Source organism: Schistocerca serialis, chromosome 4 (genome assembly GCF_023864345.2).
Source record: "Schistocerca serialis cubense isolate TAMUIC-IGC-003099 chromosome 4, iqSchSeri2.2, whole genome shotgun sequence".
NCBI classification, from domain to species: Eukaryota; Metazoa; Arthropoda; class Insecta; order Orthoptera; family Acrididae; genus Schistocerca; species Schistocerca serialis.
Window position 1 is genome coordinate 859,523,883 of NC_064641.1, and position 21,239 is coordinate 859,545,121.

At 42.8% G+C, this 21,239-nt stretch overlaps 1 long non-coding RNA gene across 1 annotated transcript in view; it reads left to right on the forward strand.

Annotated features, from left to right (window-relative positions):
* LOC126475011 (uncharacterized) overlaps positions 1–21,239 on the forward strand; it is a 735,908-nt gene that overhangs the window by 610,582 nt on the left and 104,087 nt on the right. The window contains exon 4 of the long non-coding RNA XR_007586640.1: positions 39–140. This is a non-coding gene — a long non-coding RNA (uncharacterized LOC126475011). The remainder of the gene's footprint in view (positions 1–38; positions 141–21,239) is intronic.

The following is a 21,239-nucleotide window of genomic DNA, read 5'->3' on the forward strand; positions in this document are numbered from 1 at the left end:
TTTTCTTGTTATTTAGACAGCTGTTTTATGTTTTCCAGTTGCAGATCGTCACGAGAAGCAGTTATCAGTCGTAACGTACATCACACAGCTGACATTGCCGTGCCACGTAATGCGCCTTCAGCAAGATAAGAAGTAATACGGTAAGCACAGATACTCTCTTCGAGTCCTTAAAATATGCTGTATCAAGACATTTCTTCAGCTACAATCAAAGCCTCTTTACAACTATATTTGTTCCGTGTGTTGCATCGCCTTTTGGGAGGGAGCGCATTTCCGTGGGGAAACTTGAAGTGTATCAAGTTAGTGACTCCGTTCAAATGCGAAAAAACAAGTGAAACATTTGCTTTCGGACTGTATGTGAACCCTGAGTGGAAACTGTATGGGAAGTTCTTTCCCTTATAACATTGTGATATGATTTTGCACGCGTATTTCCATGAAAGAAGTAATATCGCCTAGATAAAGGTATTCAGTATTGTCACATGGATCAAACGGACTAGAATGTGTGACTGACAGGCGAACTAGTGTTCGGGATAGAAAGTGTCGAGGTAGGACAGGACGCTATGAGTGAAGAATATGCAATTGGAAACAAAGGGGAAAAGAGAGAGAGAGAGAGAGAGCTAGTAAGAAATTAAATTATTTTATGATTCATTAGCTGCATATTATGGAAAGCAAGCAGTGAAGCAGCGGGAAGTCGCAGGAACTCGTATAATATGATGTCCTTTCCACAAACGCGGAACTCCCCTGCTCATTGTGATGTTGGAAACTTCACGCGCCACTGTTTCTCTGCGCGGTCACTTGGACTGGGTAGATCCATTCTCAAGCGATGCGACAAAATCGCATCCCTCAAAGAGAATTCCGACAAATTGTTCTTACAGAATGTCACACCGTTGTATAATGAACTTGTGATTCTCAGAACATGGAAGTAAATCGAAGACAGACATGCTGCGAAAGAGGCAATGCTGTTTCACGAAGTGGCCTTTTCAATGTAACCTGTCACGCTGCTTAATTCCCTTTGCTTGAAGAAACACAAAATTCCCGGAGTCCCTATAAAATATTCCGCATTACGCTGCAGAGCTGGAGAATAGAAATCAAGAGGTTTCGCTAGGTCAGGAACGGCAAAAATTGGATTTCTGTTTCGTACCCACATCGAACTTTATGAAACATAAGCGGGAAATAAAATATTTGAAGAGGCATTTTTTTTCACTTAAGTCTGTGTATAATCCTTGTAAACGATGTATTTATCGTTGTAGCTGTGATACAGTTTCTGTAACCTCTTGACTTTCGTGCATAGAAGATCGATTTCTTGTACAAAGTCGATAACTGCAGACTGGAATGTCTTTGACTCCTAACCTCTGTTTATACAATGTTAGTTAATTTTCAGCTGCACACAACATATAGTTCTGACGACATCCTGATTTTGTCCGTAATACATTTGCTTGTATGGATACCTGTGCGTGAATCCGATACACACAACAGTCAGTTCTCTGTTTTGTGTGCACTCCAAATTACACAAACATTTATCGGCAGTGGTGGGTACTCATAGACAGCAGAGGTTCGACACACTCCGTCGTAAGCAGGTTGTTCAAATCTCACCTTTCCTTCAAGAATTCCCATTTACGATCCCTAAACATTCTTTATTACTTTCGTGTGGTCTTATCCAGCTGTTACGATCGTGGCAGCGCGTTTCTCAATTTGTTCGAAGTCGAATGATATGTTTACTTGAGAAGGACCCGAACGCTGGAATTGGTTGCACGAGCTTCTTGTTTGCACTTTCCGTTATATATTAAATGGACTTTCCCAGAACCCAATAAATCTAGGTCTATCTTTCCCCTTCGCTAATGCTTAAATGATAGTGTGGTAGTATTGGCGCGGTGACACCGTTTAGGATATCTCGGCCGCGTAGTGCAAATGTTTCTGCGTGACGCCATTTCGGCAACTTCCTCGTATCTGTGATGAACATAAGAAGAAATCACTAGGAGAACACGATGTACCCGAGCGAAGAGAGTCTCCGACCCGGCCGGGAATCGAACCAGAGATCCCACGATCCTGAGACAGCGACGCTAACCGTTTTTTTTTCTTTTTTTTTCCCCCGATCTATTTCTTCGCCGTTGTATCGTCAATAGTTACTTGCGAATGTCGCATAACATCTTTCAGACTGACAACCGAGGGTTGACCTGACAGAACACGCTGATCTACCGTGCAGGCTAGACCAGTAGCTTCTGACTCACTGTCGCTGATCGTACGTTGATCGTCTCATTTCATAACCGCTAAACGTAGTCACCGCGCCGGATAAAGAGGAGTCTTTGATAGTGCCTAGTACCCGTAGATTCCATCATTTCATTACGAATTTACAAACACTATAGATGAACTGTTGGACACTAAATCGAACCATAACCTAGTATTGTAGCTACAGGTATCTGCTAGAAACGCCAGAAACCACCAAAATAAAAAATACAAAATAATTATCTCAAAATACTGGAAAAAAACATGCTACTAAATGAAAGAATCAGAACTATCACACAAAAAGTAAACTAGAAATACACTTACAGTCTCATCTACTTTTCCAGACTCTGCTACTGTTGGTAATGGCTCCAATGAGTCTCGAAAATAATATTTGCTTCCCGAATAACCGTAGCTCATATTATACTCGGAAACAGCGAAACTTTTCTAATAAATAATTCCTCGTAAATCGAATCATATTCGGACCTTAGGCAAACAAGCATCACAACCAGGAAACTGATAACGTTAAATCGTTAGTATGTTGTCAGCCAATGGCATTAGTACTCATTCGTAGATAATATAGATAAATTATTATTATTATTATTATTATTCTAATAATAAATGTTGGGCCGCGCGGGATTAGCCGAGCGGTCTTAGGCGCTGCAGTCATGGACTGTGCGGCTGGTCCCGGCGGATGTTCGAGTCCTCCCTCGGGCATGGGTATGTGTGTTTGTCCTTAGGATAATTTAGGTTAAGTAGTGTGTAAGCTTAGGGACTTATGACCTTAACAGTTAAGTCCCATAAGATTTCACACACATTTGAACAATAAATGTTGGATCATTTAGTTTTTGTAAAGATATTGTTATTTCTTGATAATTGATTGAATTATTAATGTGTACTTAGTAGTGCTCCTAAATACGTACACGATGTGAAGCGTTCAAGATATGCACTGTACGACAAGAAAGGAAGAATGAATTGATTGTTGGTGTGAGTAACGATCATCCTCCTTTACCTCCTCTGCATTACTGCAGATGACGTGTCACTGAGCACATTTGTCCTGTGCATGCAGTACACTTGAGGCGCCTAGTTGTTTCCACTGCACTGTGTGGAATACGAAGGTTCTGTTATAGTTCACTCACCTGCTGTCTTCAAGTTGATGTCCCCAGCGCAGAAAACAGCACGCAGGTCGTAGGTTCTGTATCTTGAGGCTGAAACTGACTTTTAGCGAGGTTCTGTTCTGAAATAATGTATCACTTCTTTAGGATGCCACTCGCGTATTTTAATATAGCCACACGAGAAGACTACATGATCTTAATGCAACACCTTCTGATACAGCAAAGTACATGATCAAACACAATGTTTGCGAAAATGTGTCTTTACACTATTTGTGGCACGTGTCTGTGCCTCACGACTACCGGAGTGAATCTTTTAATACTGAATACTGGCAAACATATCCTGCCACAGACAACATGACTGTACATCTCGACTGCCTACTCCAGAGTGACGGACAGGAACTTGAATAAAAACTGGAAACACATCCTACGACAGACAACATGTCTGTTTTTCTCGACTGCCTAACCCAGAGTGACGAACACCCCGAAACACTTCGCGCGCCATACCAGAAAAGGCGTGACCCGAACGCTTCCGAAGTGCTTCGACTGCAATTTTGTCAGTCTTTTGTTTTTGATTTAAATTGTTTTCAATAATTCTAAAATGACTGATTGGTAGTCAGCTGTTGAGAGAGATTTATATTAATAAGTGAAGTCATTCCAGTGAATAGTTGAATTTATAATAATAACTATACTTTAACGTTTTGGCGCCCTTGCTCCGAACACAGCAGCCAATCGCAGAGCAGTAGCATAATGCAGGCGGTCTTTCTCACGGGAATGGTACCGTATCTAACATCTGTCACAGATAACTCACACCACATTTCGTCATCTGTACTTCTTGCATCTCCACTGCTCTGGGAACAGCTTCTTGGAGCCTAATATGATAGCTGACTAAGCCAGAAATATTACAACTACTTTTCTTTTTATCATACACTATTGCGATCTTTTATTTATTTTAGACATTATTTTTCATTTCACTACATTTAAAGAGAGCTGCCATTCATTAACACTTGTGCGTTGGCTCCTTAGCTTCAAATGCTCCGTTCATCCAGAATAATTGTTTCACTTGTTTCACACGGCAGTGGAGTGCGCGCTCTGTGAAACTTCCTGACTGACAAGGGGAGGCCGCCAATTGCGAAATTCAGATTCGATTCATACTGCGCATAATAAAAGCTCATGGCCAGAGGTGTAATGTGGCAAAGCACCAAAATGCACTTCTCAGCCGTTGTCGAGAAAATCGACAGTTAAAAGAAACCGTTGACGTGAAATACTCTCTACGATTTATAATTCTCTACAGCGTCGTGGCGCAGCGGTAAGCGCTCTGGTTCGTAATTCGAAGGTCGCCGGATCGAATCTCGCGCTATGTAACCTTTTCTTTTTAGTATTTGTTTTTTATAATTCATATATAATTCCCGGCAATCAGTTGCAACAATTATGCATATAATAAGTTGTTGAAAGTCGTTTGTCGTGGAAAAACTGGCGACTTCGAACATCATTATGGTTTCCACAAACAAAGTTGTATTTCACAAATGTTATTAATTGTCTTCATAATTTTAACCACGCATAGTTAACGGAAGACGTAGAAACGATATTCCGAAACGAATACGTATAGCGTAAGTCAAACGTTCGAATTAGAATATAGACCCCACGAACACAAATTTGCTGTGGCAGGTATGAAATATAAACTCCGTTACTCGCTCGTTACACTTGAATGACAGATGTTGAATGGGCCGAAACGAGCCGCCGCATAACAGCGTAGTTGCCTGCTAACTTCGAAAGAAGGTAGATGCGGTCCCTAGCGCAACTTATAACATTGTCGAAAATCAGTGCGGACGGGAGAGCTTTGGTACACCCTGTTAAAAAAAACGGAAAAATGGAGGCGGTACAATTGGAGACCGATCCGCCTTCACCAACATGCATAAGCAATTCATTTATATATATATATATATATATATATATATATATATATATATATATATATATATATATATTTGAATTACAAAAAACTAATAATAAAAAAAATTGCATAGCGCGAGATTCGATCCGGCGACCTTCGGATTACGAACCCGAGCGCTTACCGCTGCGCCACGACGCTGTAGAAAATTACTAATCGTCGAGAGTATTTCACCGCAACGGTTTCTTTTAACTGTCGATTTTCTCGACAACGGCTGAGAAGTGCATCTTGGTGCTTTGCCACATTACACCTCTGGCCATGAGCTTTTATTATGCGCCGTATGAATCGAATCTGAATTTAACAATTGGCAGCCTCCCCTCGTGAGTAAAACTGGGGACCGGCATGGTAATCGAACCTGGAACCTCTCCCAAGCAGTGCTCTTACCCACTGAGTTGTCCATGCACGACTCACTGCCCGCCCTCACACCTGCACCTTTGCTAATACCTCGCTCCAATTTCTCCTGTTTTCGAAACTTCACAGTTCTCCTGTATCCCTTGCGGCGCTAGCTCTCTTGCGAGGGGAACAGCAGCTGTGAAGTTTGGAAAGTGGGGGACAGGTAAGACGTACTGGCAGAACTAAAGCCATGAGGACGAGCCGTTAGTCGTGCCTGGATAGCTAAGAAATTTAATGTAAACTGACCCTCTCAGGTGTTGAAGCGTATACGGCACACACCTACCACAGGAAGTAAGTTGTAAGCATTTGTAAAACTCTTTCTCCGTGGGAACCGCCATAAAGACGATAAACTTCGACAGTGTTTTGGGGCTGATTGGAACTACAATGACTATGTCTGGCTTCTCGGTCATTTCACATTTTTCTCGCCAAAGCCGAGCGTACTTATAGGAATTTATCGAATTACTGGCGTTGCAACACTAAAGTCAAAAATCTTATCTAGGAGCTAACTATGAACTGCCAGTACACAGTTGTGTGCTTATGGCTTTCGAGAGGTTGTTGTTTTTGCTGTTGTTGTTGTGTTCTTCAGTCGGAAGACAGTTCGATGAACCTTTCCAGACTGTGCCGGCTTCTTAACTCCAGCAGGCTACATCTTTCTGAACCTGATTACTGTATTCAAGCCTTGGTCTCCCTCTACAGTTCTTATTCCCCAGACTTCCCTCGGTTACCAAACTCGCTATTCCATGATGTTCCAGGATGCGACTCAGGGTGACGAGTTGTGTCATAAAATTATTTTTTACCCAATTCAGTACCTCCTTATTAGTTATTCAGTCTACCCATCTAAGTTTGAGCATTTTTCTATCGTCCATATTTCACTTTCATACAAGTCTACACTCCAGACAAATGCCTTCAGAAAAAGACATCCTAGCGCTTAAATTTACATTCGGTGTTAGCACACTCCTCTTTTCCAAAAATGCTGTTCGCGTTACAGATAATTTAGATTTTATATCGTATCTGCTTACGCCGTTGTCAGTTACTGTGCTGCCAAAACAACAGAACACATTAGTACCTTTAGTGTCTAGTTTCCAAATCTAAATACATCACCGTCGCCTGAGTTAATTGAATTGCATTTCATTACAGTTGTTTCACTTTTATTGGTGCTCATAACATCTTTTCAAGACGCTATCCATTCCGTTCGACGGCTCTTCAGCGTTCTTCGCTTTCTCTGACGGAATTACAATGTCATTGGCAAACCTCATTGTTTTTATTTCTTCTCGGTGAAGTTTAATCCTCTCTCCAAATGTGTCCTTGGTTTTTTCGCTGCTTGTTCACTGTGCAGATTGAGTAACATCGGGTATAGGTTACAGCCCGGTTTCGCTCCCTTCTCAGCTACTGCTTTGACAGGATACGGACTAAAATAATGATGACCACCAGCACGCTCTCTCGCTGAAACACGAAGGATGATAAAATCTTATATAGGTACAAAGAAAATTGAAAGTTACGTATGAGAGTGTAATACACACTGAGATGTCAAAAGTCATGAAATACCCCCTAATTTCCTGCCCAGCGTAGTTCAGCAACTGGTCGCGGCATGGACTCATCAAGTTGTTGCAAGTCTCCTGCAAAAATATTGACCGATGCTCCCTCTATAGCCGACCATAAATGCTAATGTGTTGCCCATGCAGGAAATGGTGCACGAAATGGATCTCTCGATTATGTCCCAGAAATGTTCAATGGGATTCATACCGGGTGATCTACGTGGCCAAATCATCCGCTTGAATAGCCACAATGTTCTTCAAGGCAATCAAGGACAACTGTGGCTCCATGGCATGGCGAGTTGTCATCCACAAAAATTACAGTGTTGTTTGGGAACTTGAAGTGTATGAATGGCTGGAAATTGTGTCCAAGTAGCCGAACATAACTACGAGGTGCATTCAAGTTCTAAGGCCTCCGATTTTTTTTCTAATTAACTACTCATCCGAAATCGATGAAACTGGCGTTACTTCTCGACGCAATCGCCCTGCAGACGTACACATTTTTCACAACGCTGACACCATGATTCCATGGCAGCGGCGACGGCTTCTTTAGGAGTCTGTTTTGACCACTGGAAAATCGCTGAGGCAATAGCAGCAAGGCCGGTGAATGTGCGGCCATGGAGAGTGTCTTTCATTGTTGGAAAAAGCCAAAAGTCACTAGGAGCCAGGTCAGGTGAGTAGGGAGCATGAGGAATAACTTCAAAGTTGTTATCATGAAGAAACTGTTGCGTAACGTTAGCTCGATGTGCGGGTGCGTTGTCTTGGTGAAACAGCACACGCGCAGCCCTTCCCGGACGTTTTTGTTGGAGTGCAGGAAGGAATTTGTTCTTCAAAACATTTTCGTAGGATGCACCTGTTACTGTAGTGCCCTTTGGAACGCAATGGGTAAGGATTACGCCCTCGCTGTCCCAGAACATGGACACCATCATTTTTTCAGCACTGGCGGTTACCCGAAATTTTTTTGGTGGCGATGAATCTGTGTGCTTCCATTGAGCTGACTGGCGCTTTGTTTCTGGATTGAAAAATGGCATCCACGTCTCATCCATTGTCACAAGCGACGAAAAGAAAGTCCCATTCATGCTGTCGTTGCGCGTCAACGTTGCTTGGCAACATGCCACACGGGCAGCCATGTGGTCGTTCTTCAGCATTCGTGCACCCACCTGGATGACACTTTTCGCATTTTGAGGTCGTCATGCAGGATTGTGTGCACAGAACCCACAGAAATGCCAACTCTGGAAGCGATTTGTTCAACAGTCATTCGGCGATCCCCCAAAACAATTCTCTCCACTTTCTCGATCACGTCGTCAGACCAGCTTGTGCGAGCCCAAGGTTGTTTCGGTTTGTTGTCACACGATGTTCTGCCTTCATTAAACTGTCGCACCCATGAACGCACTTTCGACACATCCATAACTCCATCACCACATGTCTCCTTCAACTGTCGATGAATTTCAATTGGTTTCACACCACGAAAATTCAGAAAACGAATGATTGCACGCTGTTCAAGTAAGGAAAGCGTTGCCATTTTAAGTATTTAAAACAGTTCTCATTCTTGCCGCTGGCGGTAAAATTCCATCTGCCGTACGGTGCTGCTATCTCTGGGACATATTGACAATGAACGCGGCATCATTTTAAAACAATACGCATGTTTCTATTTCTCTCTAGTGCGGAGAAAAAAAATCGGAGGCCTTAGAACTTGAATGCACCTCGTACTTCCAGTCAGTGATCGGTTCATTTGAACCGGAGGAACCAGTCAATTCCATGTAATCACAGCTCACTCTAACATGGAGCCACCAGCACCTTGCACAGTACTCTGTTGACAACGTAGGTCCTTGGCTTCGTCGGGTCTGCGCTACACTCGAACCCTACCATCATCTCTTGCCGTCCCATCTGAAATCGAGACTCGTCTGACCAGGCCACGGTTTTCCGGCTGGTCCAACCGATATGGTCTTTAGCCCAGGAGAGGCGCTGCAGGCGACAACGTGATGATAGCAAAGGCACTCGCGTTGGTCGTCTGCTGCAATGGCCCATTAACGCCAAATGTCACCGCACACTTCTCCTAATGGATACGTTCGCCGTACGTCGCACATTGATTTCTATGGTTATTTCTCACAGTTTTGGTCGTCTCTTAGCTCAGGCTGGCCATGGTGGCCGCGCGGTTCTAGGCGCTACAGTCTGGAACCGCGCGACCGCTACGGGCGCAGGTTCGAATCCTGCCTCGGGCATGGATGTGTGTGATGTCCTTAGGTTAGTTAGGTTTAAGTAGGGGAATGATGACCTCAGATCTTAAGTCCCATAGTGCTTAGAGCCATTTGAGCCATTTTTTGAAAGGTATGAGCCCGCATCTCATGGTCGTGTGGTAGCGTTCTCGCTTCCCACGCCCGGGTTCCCGGGTTCGATTCCCGGCGGGGTCAGGGATTTTCTCTGCCTCGTGATGGCTGGGTGTTGTGTGCTGTCCTTAGGTTAGTTAGGTTTAAGTAGTTCTAAGTTCTAGGGGACTGATGACCATAGCTGTTAAGTCCCATAGTGCTCAGAGCCATGTGAACCATTTTTGAAAGGTATGGTGATAATGGTTAAGCTGTCCATCGACATCGTCCGTGTCCGTGTCCATGCCCATAGCACAGCTGACTGCTATTCAGAGGACCCGGGTTCGATTCCCGGTGTTACCAGGGATTTTTTATTGCTGGGAAGAGTGGAATGGGATGCGCTTAGCCTCGTGATATGAACTGATGATGCTTGAGCGAATAATAGCTGTTCCAGATCACAACTGCCAGTTGCAGTCCCATATCGCGTCCCATAACGCCTTTGTCGGAGGATGACATGGCGGTCGGTCGGTACTGGTAGCTCCGCCAGGACCCATAGACTAAGTTTTCGTTTACGTTTATCCATCAGCATTAGTATAACATTGTAGTTTCTTTTTATTTCATCAGAATGAATGACTTTCAGTAAAAACAAAATGTAGCACACTCAGTAAGAGCATTGTCCTTGGAAGCTAAGGTTCTGGTTTCGAGTCGTGGCCGAGAATACAGTCTGCCACGAAGTGCTCAGTTTATTACTTTGTTGTTGCTGGTTGGACGCCACCCGCCATGATTTTCTCCTCTGTGTCTACATCTCAGAACAGCCCTAACACCCAGCGTCTCCAATAATTCGTTATGTGTCGTTTAGTATCTTGGCGTACTTGGTCGGCCGTAACAGATCATTTGCGATAAACATTTGCTCGTCCTATTAAACGAGGAAGAGGCAAAGTGCGAAACATGTGCTGCTGAGCCGCGCGTTTCCATTTGCAGTACTGATTTGGGCGGCGCTCTGCCGTGACTGCGCCAAATGGGAGATTATCGGCACGCAGGGCCGGCCGGCGGCGAGCTGACCTCTTAATCCGGCTGTGCTTTGGACCGCTCGCAAGTGTATCTGCATTCTTCGGGATTTGTCCGCCCGTTATCGGGCAGCGGTGCCGCACTCTAAAACCGGTCGCTTGTGCATTAAAACGTAAACGACTTCAACTGCGCAGTTACAGGACTGTTTACCACCGGCTGTGTTGTTGTAGTGTACAGTCCGGTTTGATGCAGCTCTCCGCGCAAACCTATCCTCTGTAAGTCTCTCTTGTATTACTGCAGACTGCATCAACCGTATTCGAGCGTTGCGCTCTCTGTATAGATTATACTCGCTCACACTCCCCCCCCCCCCCCCTCTCCCATTAAAAAATTGTTTGTTCAAGCTTTAATGCCAAAGTGGTAACGCCGGTTCCCATCAGATCACTAAAGTTGAGCGCTGTCGCGCTTGGCTAGCACTTGGATGGGTGACCGTCCGGGTATGCCGAGCGTTGTTGGCAAGCTGGGTGTACTCAGTCCTTGTGAGGCAAACTGAGGTGCTACTTGACTGGAATGTTGCGACTCCGATCACGAAAAATTACAACGGCTGGGAGAGCAAAAGGAGGTTCTGCTTAATAATTACTGTCGGAAAGGTAGAAATTTTTAATGACTACGTTAAAATCGCAAAGGGAGCCCCACAGGGTTCAGTTTTCGGTCCACACCCATTCCTTTTATAGGTAAATAACCATCCGCTTAGCCGCATGGGATTAGCCGAGCGGTTTAAGGCGCTGCAGTCATGGACTGTGCGGCTGGTCCCGGCGGAGGTTCGAGTCCTCCCTCGGGCATGGGTGTTTATGTGTTTGTCCTTAGGATAATTTAGGTTAAGTAGTGTGTAAGCTTAGGGACTGATGACCTTTGCAGTTAAGTCCCGTAAGATTTCACACACATTTGAACATTTTTAACCATCCACTTAGCATTCAACAAGTAAAACTGATACATTTTGCTGCCGATACTAGTGTTATTATAAATCCCACTAGAGAGAAAGCAACAGGAGAGTTAGTATACGATATTTTCCAAAGAATAATTACGTGCTTCTTTGAAAATGAACCGTCCCTAAATATTGAGAAACCACACTACCTTCAGTTCTTTACAATAAGTAGTCACTCCAACAACTGACGTAGCACATGAGCAGGAGTCAGCAGCTGCTTTTGTTCATTGAATAATTGCTATTCCTGGAAACAAACGTTTCAACCTCCTGACATATTTCGCATATTTCCACTGAATAATGTATGGAATAATTGTTTAAGATAATTCTTTACATAGAAAGTATTGATTGCACAAAAGCGAGCAGTAAGAATAATATGTGGTGTTCACCCACGGACGTCATGTAGGTACCTCTTCAAGGAGGTAGGCATTTTAACTGCCCCGTCGCAACACATATTTCCGCTAATGATATTCATCATGAATAATCCATCACAATTTGAGAAGAACATTAATGCATTTACCCACAACACTAGAGGGAAAAATGACCTTAATTAACAATCGTTAAAGCTGTCAGTGGCTGAGAGAGGAGTTCAGTTTGCAGCAATAAGCATTTTTGTTCATTTGCTCAATAACATAAAATTTTGACGGGTGTCGAAGCAATTTTTAAGCCTGATTTAAAATCATTTCCCTTGGTAGCTCCTTCTATTCCACTGACGAAATTCTAGTTAAAAACTGGTAGCCATAAAAAATCCAAAAAACTTTTTTGTAGGTGAAGCTGCATTGACAGGTATAAAATGGTAATGTGTTTATTAATGTTAACACTAATCATGTATGCAAGTCGTGTAAACTGACTCGCACCACATCATTTAGATAAAAGAAACGTTCAGATGATCTATAAAACATGTAATTAACTGATTAACTAACTAGCTGACCACATGCCCATCTATATCCTCATCAAGTGACCTCTGTCCGCTGAGGACGACACGGTAGTCAATCGTACCGTGGCGCTTTCAAGGCCTGTTCGGACGGAGGTTTTGTTTTGAAGCTTTAAGATGTGTCCTATCAACTTATCGCTTCTTTTAGCCGAGTTGTGCCGTAATGCTCTTTCCTTGGCAGTTCTATTCAGCGCCCCTCCATTAGTTACCTAATCTACCCATCTAAACTTCCGGGTTCTTATGTGGCACCACATTTCAAAAGCTTCTATTCTCATCTCGTCTGTACTGTTTATCTTCCATACAGCGTTCACTTCAGACATTTTCATAACAGAGTGTCTAAGAAATTTACGTGAGATGTTACAAATATATTTTTATAAAACACTATCCTTTCTGTTGCCAGTTTGCAGTTATATCCTGTATACTTCTGAAGTTGTCACGTTGCTGTTCAAATAGAAAAACTCCTGTATTACTCGTAGTGCGTTTTTTTTCTTGGATACCTTAATTCCACTACTGTCCATTACTTTGCTTTAGTTTTATTAATATTCATCTTATAACTTGTTTCAAGACTCTGTCCATTGCGTTCAGTTGCTACTGATAGTCCTTTCCCGTTTCTGTCAGAATTAGAACTACATCGGCTGACTTTGAAATTTATATTCCTTGAATTTTAATTTTCTTTCCAGATTTCTCTTTTGTTTCCATTAATGTTTGCTGTCTGTTCAGATTGATTAACGTGTAGGAAAAGCCACAACCCCGTCTCACATCCTGCCCCGTCACTGCCTCCCATTCTTTTCCTATGACTTTTAATAAATACAGTCTCGTTTATGAACGACTGACAGATGAACTTTCGCTCTCGGTATTTTATCCCTGATAACTTCAGGATTTCAAAAGTGTTGTTGCTGTCAACATTAGCAAACGCTTTTATCTAAATCTACGACGCTATAAACACCGGTTGCCTTTCGTCAATGTAAGATTATCGTGGGGTCAGTATTCCCTCGCGTGTTTATCACTTATCGCTAGTAAAAGTTTACTTTTCGTTGCATTAACAGTTACTTTGTAAATTGAACTCCAAGCGTTGTTCTTCACGGGGCGATGTCGTCAGACAGACAAGTAATTTCAGGAGTACCAGAAGGGTGTGCCTTGGGGCCCTTACTGCCCACTGTAAATACACTTCTGGCCATTAAAATTGCTACACCACGAAGATGATGTGCTACAGACGCGAAATTTAACCAACAGGAAGAAGATGCTGTGATATGCAAATGATTAGCTTTTCAGAGCATTCACACAAGCTTGGCGCCGGTGGCGACACCTACAATGTGCTGACATGAGGAAAGTTTCCAACCGATTTCTCATACACAAACAGCAGTTCACCGGCGTTGCCCGGTGAAACGTTGTTGTGATGCCTCGTGTAAGGAGGAGAAATGCGTACCATCACGTTTCCGACTTTGATAAAGGTCCAATTGTAGCCTCTCGTGATTGCGGTTTATCGTATCGCGACATTACTGCTCGCGTTGGTCGAGATCCAATGACTGTTAGCAGAATATGGAATCGGTGGGATCAGAAGGGTAATATAGAACGCCGTGCTGTATCCCAACGGCCTCTCACTAGCAGTCGAGATGACAGGCATCTTATCCGCATGGCTGTAACGGATCGCGCAGCCACGTCTCGATTCCTGAGTCAACAGATGGGGACATTTGCAAGACAACAACCATCTGCACCAACAGTTCGACGACTTTTGCAGCAGCATGGACTATCAGCTCGGAGACTATGGCTGCGGTTACCCTTGACGCTGCATCACAGACAGGAGCTCCTGCGATGGTGTACTCAAAGACGAACATTGGTGCACCAATGGCAAAACGTCATGTTTTCGGATGAATCCAGGTTCTGTTTACAGCATCGTGATGGTCGCATCCGTGTTTGGCGACATCGCGGTGAACGCACATTGGAAGAGTGTATTCGTCATCGCCATACTGGAGTATCACCTGGCGTGATGATATGGGATGCCATTGGTTACACGTCTCGGTCACGTCTTGTTCGCATTGACGGCACTTTGAACAGTGGACGTTACATTTCATATGTGTTACGACCCGTGGCTCTACACTTCATTCGATCGCTGCGAAACCCTACATTTCAGCAGGATAATGCACGACCGCATGTTGCAGGTCCTGTACGGACCTTTCTCGATAAATAAAATGTTCGACTGCTGCCCTGGCCAGCACATTCTTCAGATCACTCACCAATTGAAAACGTCTGGTCAATGGTGGCCGAGCAACTGGCTCGTCACAATACGCCAGTCACTAATGAACTGTGGTATCGTGTTGAAGGTGCATGGGCAGCTGTACCTGTACACGCCATCCAAGCTCTGTTTGACTCAATGCCCAGCCGTATCAAGGCCGTTATTATGGCTAGAGGTGGTTGTTGTGGGTACTGATTTCTCAGGATCAATGCACCCAAATTGCGTGAAAATGTAATCACATGTCAGTTCTAGTATAATATATTTGTCCAATGAATACCCGTTTATCATCTGCATTTCTTCTTGGTGTAGCAATTTTAATGGCCAGTAGTATACACGGTGTTTCCGTAAGAGCGCCCAAAAAATTTACAGGATGTAGAGGATGCTGCACTGAACAATTTGGGGTCGGGGAAGCCAGCTTATGGAGATAATAGGACTAAAATCACATTACTGTGTACATTTCATTTACATTAGTCACAGTTAACAGCAAATACCATCATTGACATAATGAATGTACGATTTGTTTTGTGTCTTAACAAAATGTGCTGAAATTGACGACCGTCAACCTCAATGCAAGCGTGACGTCAGCGAACAAGATTCTGAGGCACCCTGACAAATATCCCTGGTGTGTTTCGAAGTAAATCACAGGCAGCTACAACTCTGGCAACTAATTCCATCTCTGTATCCACTGGGGTGTCATTTTAAGTGGCTTTATATATCCCTATAGGAAATAATGGAGGGGATTCAGGTCAGGTGACCTCGCAGGTCATGGAATAAGACCTCCCCTTCCAATCCAGAGACCAGAGAATACAGCACTGAGATGGCTGCGGACATTTACACTGAAGTGAGGCGGTGCACCGTCATGTTGTATCCACATTCTCCCACGAACAGTCAAGGTTAAGTTCTCCAACAACCCAGGTAGAACTCTTTGCACGAACCTCAAGTACATGTGGCCATTCAGACCGCCGTGTAATCGATATGGCCAAATGTAATTGTCTCCTATAATGGCTCTGAGCACTATGGGACTTAACTTCTGAGGTCCCCTAGAACTTAGAACTACTTAAACCTAACTAACCTAAGGACATCACACACACCCATGCCCGAGACAGGATTCGAACCTGCGACCGTAGCTGTCGCGCGGTTCCGGACTGTAGCGCCTAGAACCGCTCGGCCACCCTTGCCGGCTCCCCTACAATGCCGGCCCAGATATTCACAGCAAAACGTAGTTGATGGTGTCACTCTACTAGAGCGAGAGGGTTTTTCTAATCCCACACATTCCTGCTGTTCGAAAGACCTTCACGATCAAATGAGGCCTCGTCAGTAAACAACACGATTTGGAGGAAATCTGGTCGATCAATTTATTGTTGGAGCAAGCACTGACACACCGATCCTTGGCGCAAAGTCAGTCACAAGCATTGCATGGGGTTGTTGTGGATGATACGGGCGTAATAGTTGTTCGTGGAGAACGTCACACGCTAGTACGTGCAGCGTCTATTACAAGTGCAACACGGCGAGTAGTTGTAGTGGGCACCGCTGCAACACGTTCCAGCACCACCTCCCAAAATCTGGAGTGCGAGTGGTCCTCATGTTGTCAGGTCCCTCAGTATTTCTAGTCAACCAGGTTTAACATTTTAATGTTCGGATAATAAGTTGCCGTCTCTTTAATCTAAGAATACATTATCAATGCAGCTATCCGCTATCTCTGTGTAATGTCTTGTCTGTATAGACGTGTATCTGTTGTCTTTAAGATCACCTTCACACGTAAGTCTATACAGTAAAGTAAGGCCCTCCCAGTTCTCGGCTGATCCGTGAAAAGACAGGCGAAAAATTAGACTAATGGAGGATTACTAGTATTATCTCTATTTTCATTCGCTCTCTCTCTCTGTCTCTCTCTCCTTTATCTATGTATATAGTTTTTAATATAAGATTTCATTACGTGATATAGTGATAAAAAGAATCAGCCAAATAGAATCTTTGGTGGAGTCCTTCGTCTTGGTAACCAGCGGCTGGCTTGCTGTAAGAGATCTTGATGAAAAATATTATTTAAAGGCAAGAAAACATTTTATTAGCTTTGTAATTACACCCTGGATACGAAAAAAAACACATTTACTGTAAGAAAATACACAGAAGTTACACACACGCCAAGAATAAAGATATTGACAGCAGAGTCATGGAGCAGCACATAAATATAGACGTCAAGGAATTTTTTCTTTTCTTTTACCACTTCCTCCAAAGGAAAAAAATCATGAAATTATTGCTTTGTCTCTTGCATGCCAATTTCTGAACATAGAAAATTAAATCGAACTCGTTCAAGAGGTTTCGTCAAAATATCTGCCAACTGGTTGTGTCCATCAATGTGTTCCAAGAAAATCTCACCGTTCAGATATCTTTCACGAACATAGAGATGTCGGACCTCTATATGTTTAGAACGTCGATGATATTCTGGATTTTTTGCCAACTTCAATGCACTAGCATTGTCAATGTAAAGAACTGGAGGCTGCCCCGACATTTCCACTAATTCTGATAGCAGACGACGTAACCAAACTAACTCTTTTGCTCCTTCACTAGCTGCAATTATTTCCGCCTCGGTTGTGGATGTGGGCACTACTTTCTGCAACTGACTTGTCCATGACACTGCACCACCTGAGTACTTTGCAAGAATTCCAGTTGTTGAGCGCCTTGTCCGGTTATTACCTGCGAAATCTGCATCAGCGTAAATCTTTAACTCTTCTTTTTTTATTATATACAATTCCAAAATTTAAGGTCCCTTTCAAATACCGGAAAATGCGCTTTACTCTATTCCAGTCTTCAGTGGTTGGTTTCTCCATAGCTCGAGCAGCTTTATTGACTGCAAAAGCGATGTCTGGACGAGTTACTGTTGAAAGGTACATGAGACAACCAATTGCTTCACGGTAGGGTAGAGATGACTAAACTTCTTCGTTTTGATTATTGTCCTCACGTCCAATAGGAGTTGAGATTGTATTGCATTCTGCCATTCGAAATCTTTGCAGAATTTCTTCTGTGTATTTCTCTTGACTTATCATTATTGCTCCATCTTCATATTGCTTTATTTTTATGCCAAGAAAATTGTCAAGACTGCCAGTTGTTATTTCGAATTCATGTTGTAAAACATCCATAAAAACAGCAATTTCTTTCTTGTTACTGCCGACAATCAGGCCATCATCAACGTAGATTACTACATAAAGGCTATTTCCATTTTGTCTACGATAAAATAGGCATGGGTCTGCATCACTGTTTGAAAAACCAGCTTTCTTCATGAACTCAACAAAACGTTTGTTCCAGCAACGTGGCGCTTGCTTCAACCCATAAAGACCTTTTTTAAAGAAACATACTCGGCCTGTACCATCTTCAGAACCTTCTGGTTGTTCTATATATACTTCATCTTCAAGTATTCCATTCAAAAAGCTGTCTTTACATCGAATTGTTCTAGCAGCATTTTCTTTGAAGCAGCTACAGCCAACAGAGTTCGTATGGTGTCATAACGTGCCACAGGTCTAAAGGCGTCGTCATAATCAGTTCCTGCTTTCTGAATACAGCCTTTTGCAACCAATCTGGCTTTAAAGCGAGTACCTCCATTGACTGCGACCTTTCGCCGTAGAACCCAGCGGTTTTGCAATACTTTGGCATTCTTCGGACGGTCAACCAGCACCCAGGTATTGTTTTCCTTAAGTGATTGAAGTTCTTCACTAATAGCTTGCATCCGTTCTTCCTTCTCGTTTGACTGCAATATTTCTGAAAAACAGTTTGGATCTTTGTATCCAAGTGCATGAACGTTTGTTGCCATACAAAATTCACCACTTTCCATCCAGGTTGGTTTTCTTCGTTGTCTTTTATTCTTCTGTTTCTCTTCATTAGAAGATTCAGCAGCTTCTGCTTTTAGAAATTCTGTTAATTCTTTATTTTCTTCAGATTCACTCGACTCTTGACTTTCTCTAGAATCGAGAGTGCCAATTTTTTCTTGAGTTTGGCTTCCTCCGGAAGTGTACAGCCTAGGAGATTTACATTGGTCATCTTTAGATGAATTCGGATCATTAAATTCTTCCCGAGGGACTTCAAATTCAACATGATCACTATGTAAATCAGAAACAATTTCTGGCTTAAATTTTACATCGTGACTCAACACCACTTTTCTTTTAGATGGAATCCAAACTCTGAACCCATCTTTGTCATTAACATATCTAACAAGTCGTCCAAAAACTGCCTTATCATCAAACTTGGAACGGAATTGTTTGTTAATGTGAACATAGCAGCCTGTACCAAAAATTCTGAGATGATCAAGTCGTCCTACTGGTCGATTAAACCATAGTTCATAAGGGGTTTTATTTTCAACTGAAGATTTTCCAGTACGATTTATTAGGTAGACTGCTGTGTTACATGCCTCGGCCCATAACCTTTTAGGTAATTTACTCGGATTTAGCATTGACCGGGCAGCTTCAACAATGGTCCTATTTTCCCGTTCAGCCACACCATTTTGTTCAGCAGTGTAAGGAGGAGGAATCAGTAGCTCTATTCCCCTGTCTGCAAGCAGTTCACTGACATTCTTATTGTTAAATTCTGTGCCACCATCACATCTAAATTGTTTGACAACATGTCCATTAGTTCGTGCTTCATTTAAAAACTGCTTAAGCACAGTACACACTTCACTTTTGTGTCTTAAAAAGAAAATTCGACGAAATTTACTAAAATCGTCTTTGAAACATACATAATAATGCTTGCCTCCAAAAGATTTCGTGCTCATTGGTCCATTTACATCCGCGTGGATTAATTCACCAGTACTGGTAGCGCGTATTGTTCGTGTTTTGAATGGCAACCTATGCATCTTTCCAACCGCACAGCCGTCACAAAATTCACTCTTGGCATCTTCCACATTAATGTTCATTCGCCGGCCGTTGTGGCCGTGCGGTTAAAGGCGCTTCAGTCTGGAACCGCGTGACCGCTACGGTCGCAGGTTCGAATCCTGCCTCGGGCATGGATGTGTGTGATGTCCTTAGGTTAGTTAGGCTTAATTAGTTCTAAGTTCTAGGCGTCTGATGACCTCAGAAGTTAAGTCGCATAGTGCTCAGAACCATTTGAACCATTTTGTTCATTCCTTTTAAAATATTCTTCACATGTTGTTTATTCTGATGACCAAACCTTTCATGGTACACTTGCAATGTTTCGGATGAAGTCATCAAGCTCATACGATTCATTTTTGCATTTCTAACAACACGCATGTTCAACACATAAAGTCCGTTTTTCACATAACCTGTCATAACAATATTGCCACTGACTTGTTTTCGAACACAGACATTATTATAACTAAAATTAGTACTGTAGCCTCTGCAGGCAATGGCTCTCACAGAGAACAGATTAGCACTTGCATCAGGGACGTATAAAACATTGTCCATTCTAGCATTGTACCACTTATTGTTTCGTCGGATTTGGATGTAAACTGTTCCTTGACCGTACGCACACATTTTGACATCTTGTTTTCCCAATGAAATTACTTGAGGAGCATCAAATTCACTATACGAAACAAAATACTGTTTGTTGGGAGTGATATGATTTGTAGCGCCACTGTCGCAATACCATTTATTTGGGTCACTGTGATTACTGGTACACACACCCATAGCGTATGAAGTAAATGCAGCGTGTTCACTTTCTCGCTTCTTCTCTTTTCTTTTATTGCTGTCACGAGTGTTCTGTGGACACTCTGCTGCCCAGTGACCTAATTGTTTGCATTTATTACACGGAAACTTCTGTTTTAATTGTGACTTCGTCATCTTTACTTGCTGATTACTTGTTTGCCGTTTACTTGTTTTAGAAACGACAAAAGCTGCACTTCCATTAACGTCTTGTTCACGCAGTTCAATAGTACAGAGTTTTTCAGTCAATAAATTCAAGCTTTGCTTTTCTGTCGGTATCGTATCCCAGAGATCCTTAAAATTGTCGTAGTCTTTTCCCAGTGTAGACAAAATTCGACCATTTAAAATTCTTTCAGATAGCGTATTTTCTTCATGTTTTGATAATTCATCGTTCAGGTCCACAAATAACTTTTGCAGTTTGGCCACATGTGCACTAATATCTTCCGATTCATCACGTTTAACACGGAAAAATGTTTCAATCAACATATTCAAACGCTGAGTACTGCTACGTTCAAATCGGGCGCGTAATTTTTCCCAGATTTCTTTAGCATTCTTGCACGTTAAGACGAGTTCTGCAACAGGTTTACTTAGCGCACTTGCTATAAGACTTGCTGCCTTTGCGTCGTCCTTGAGCCATTCCACATACGCTTCTTTTTGTTCACTTGTCGCATCTTGCGGCAACTCTACACGTTCACGTGTACCGTTAATAATATCTTCTAGTCCATATGAACGTAGCACCATAGAAATATGCCATTTCCATTTGGCCCAGTCGTCAGGTCCTTCAACCTTATCACTGCTGACCTTATAATCGCCACTAGCAATCATGTTTCTTTACAGACATACGCTCATTTCAAATATTGTTTTAATGAAACTGTGTTGTTTGCCTTTACACGTGTACTGGGCCCATAACCTGATGAAAAATATTATTTAAAGGC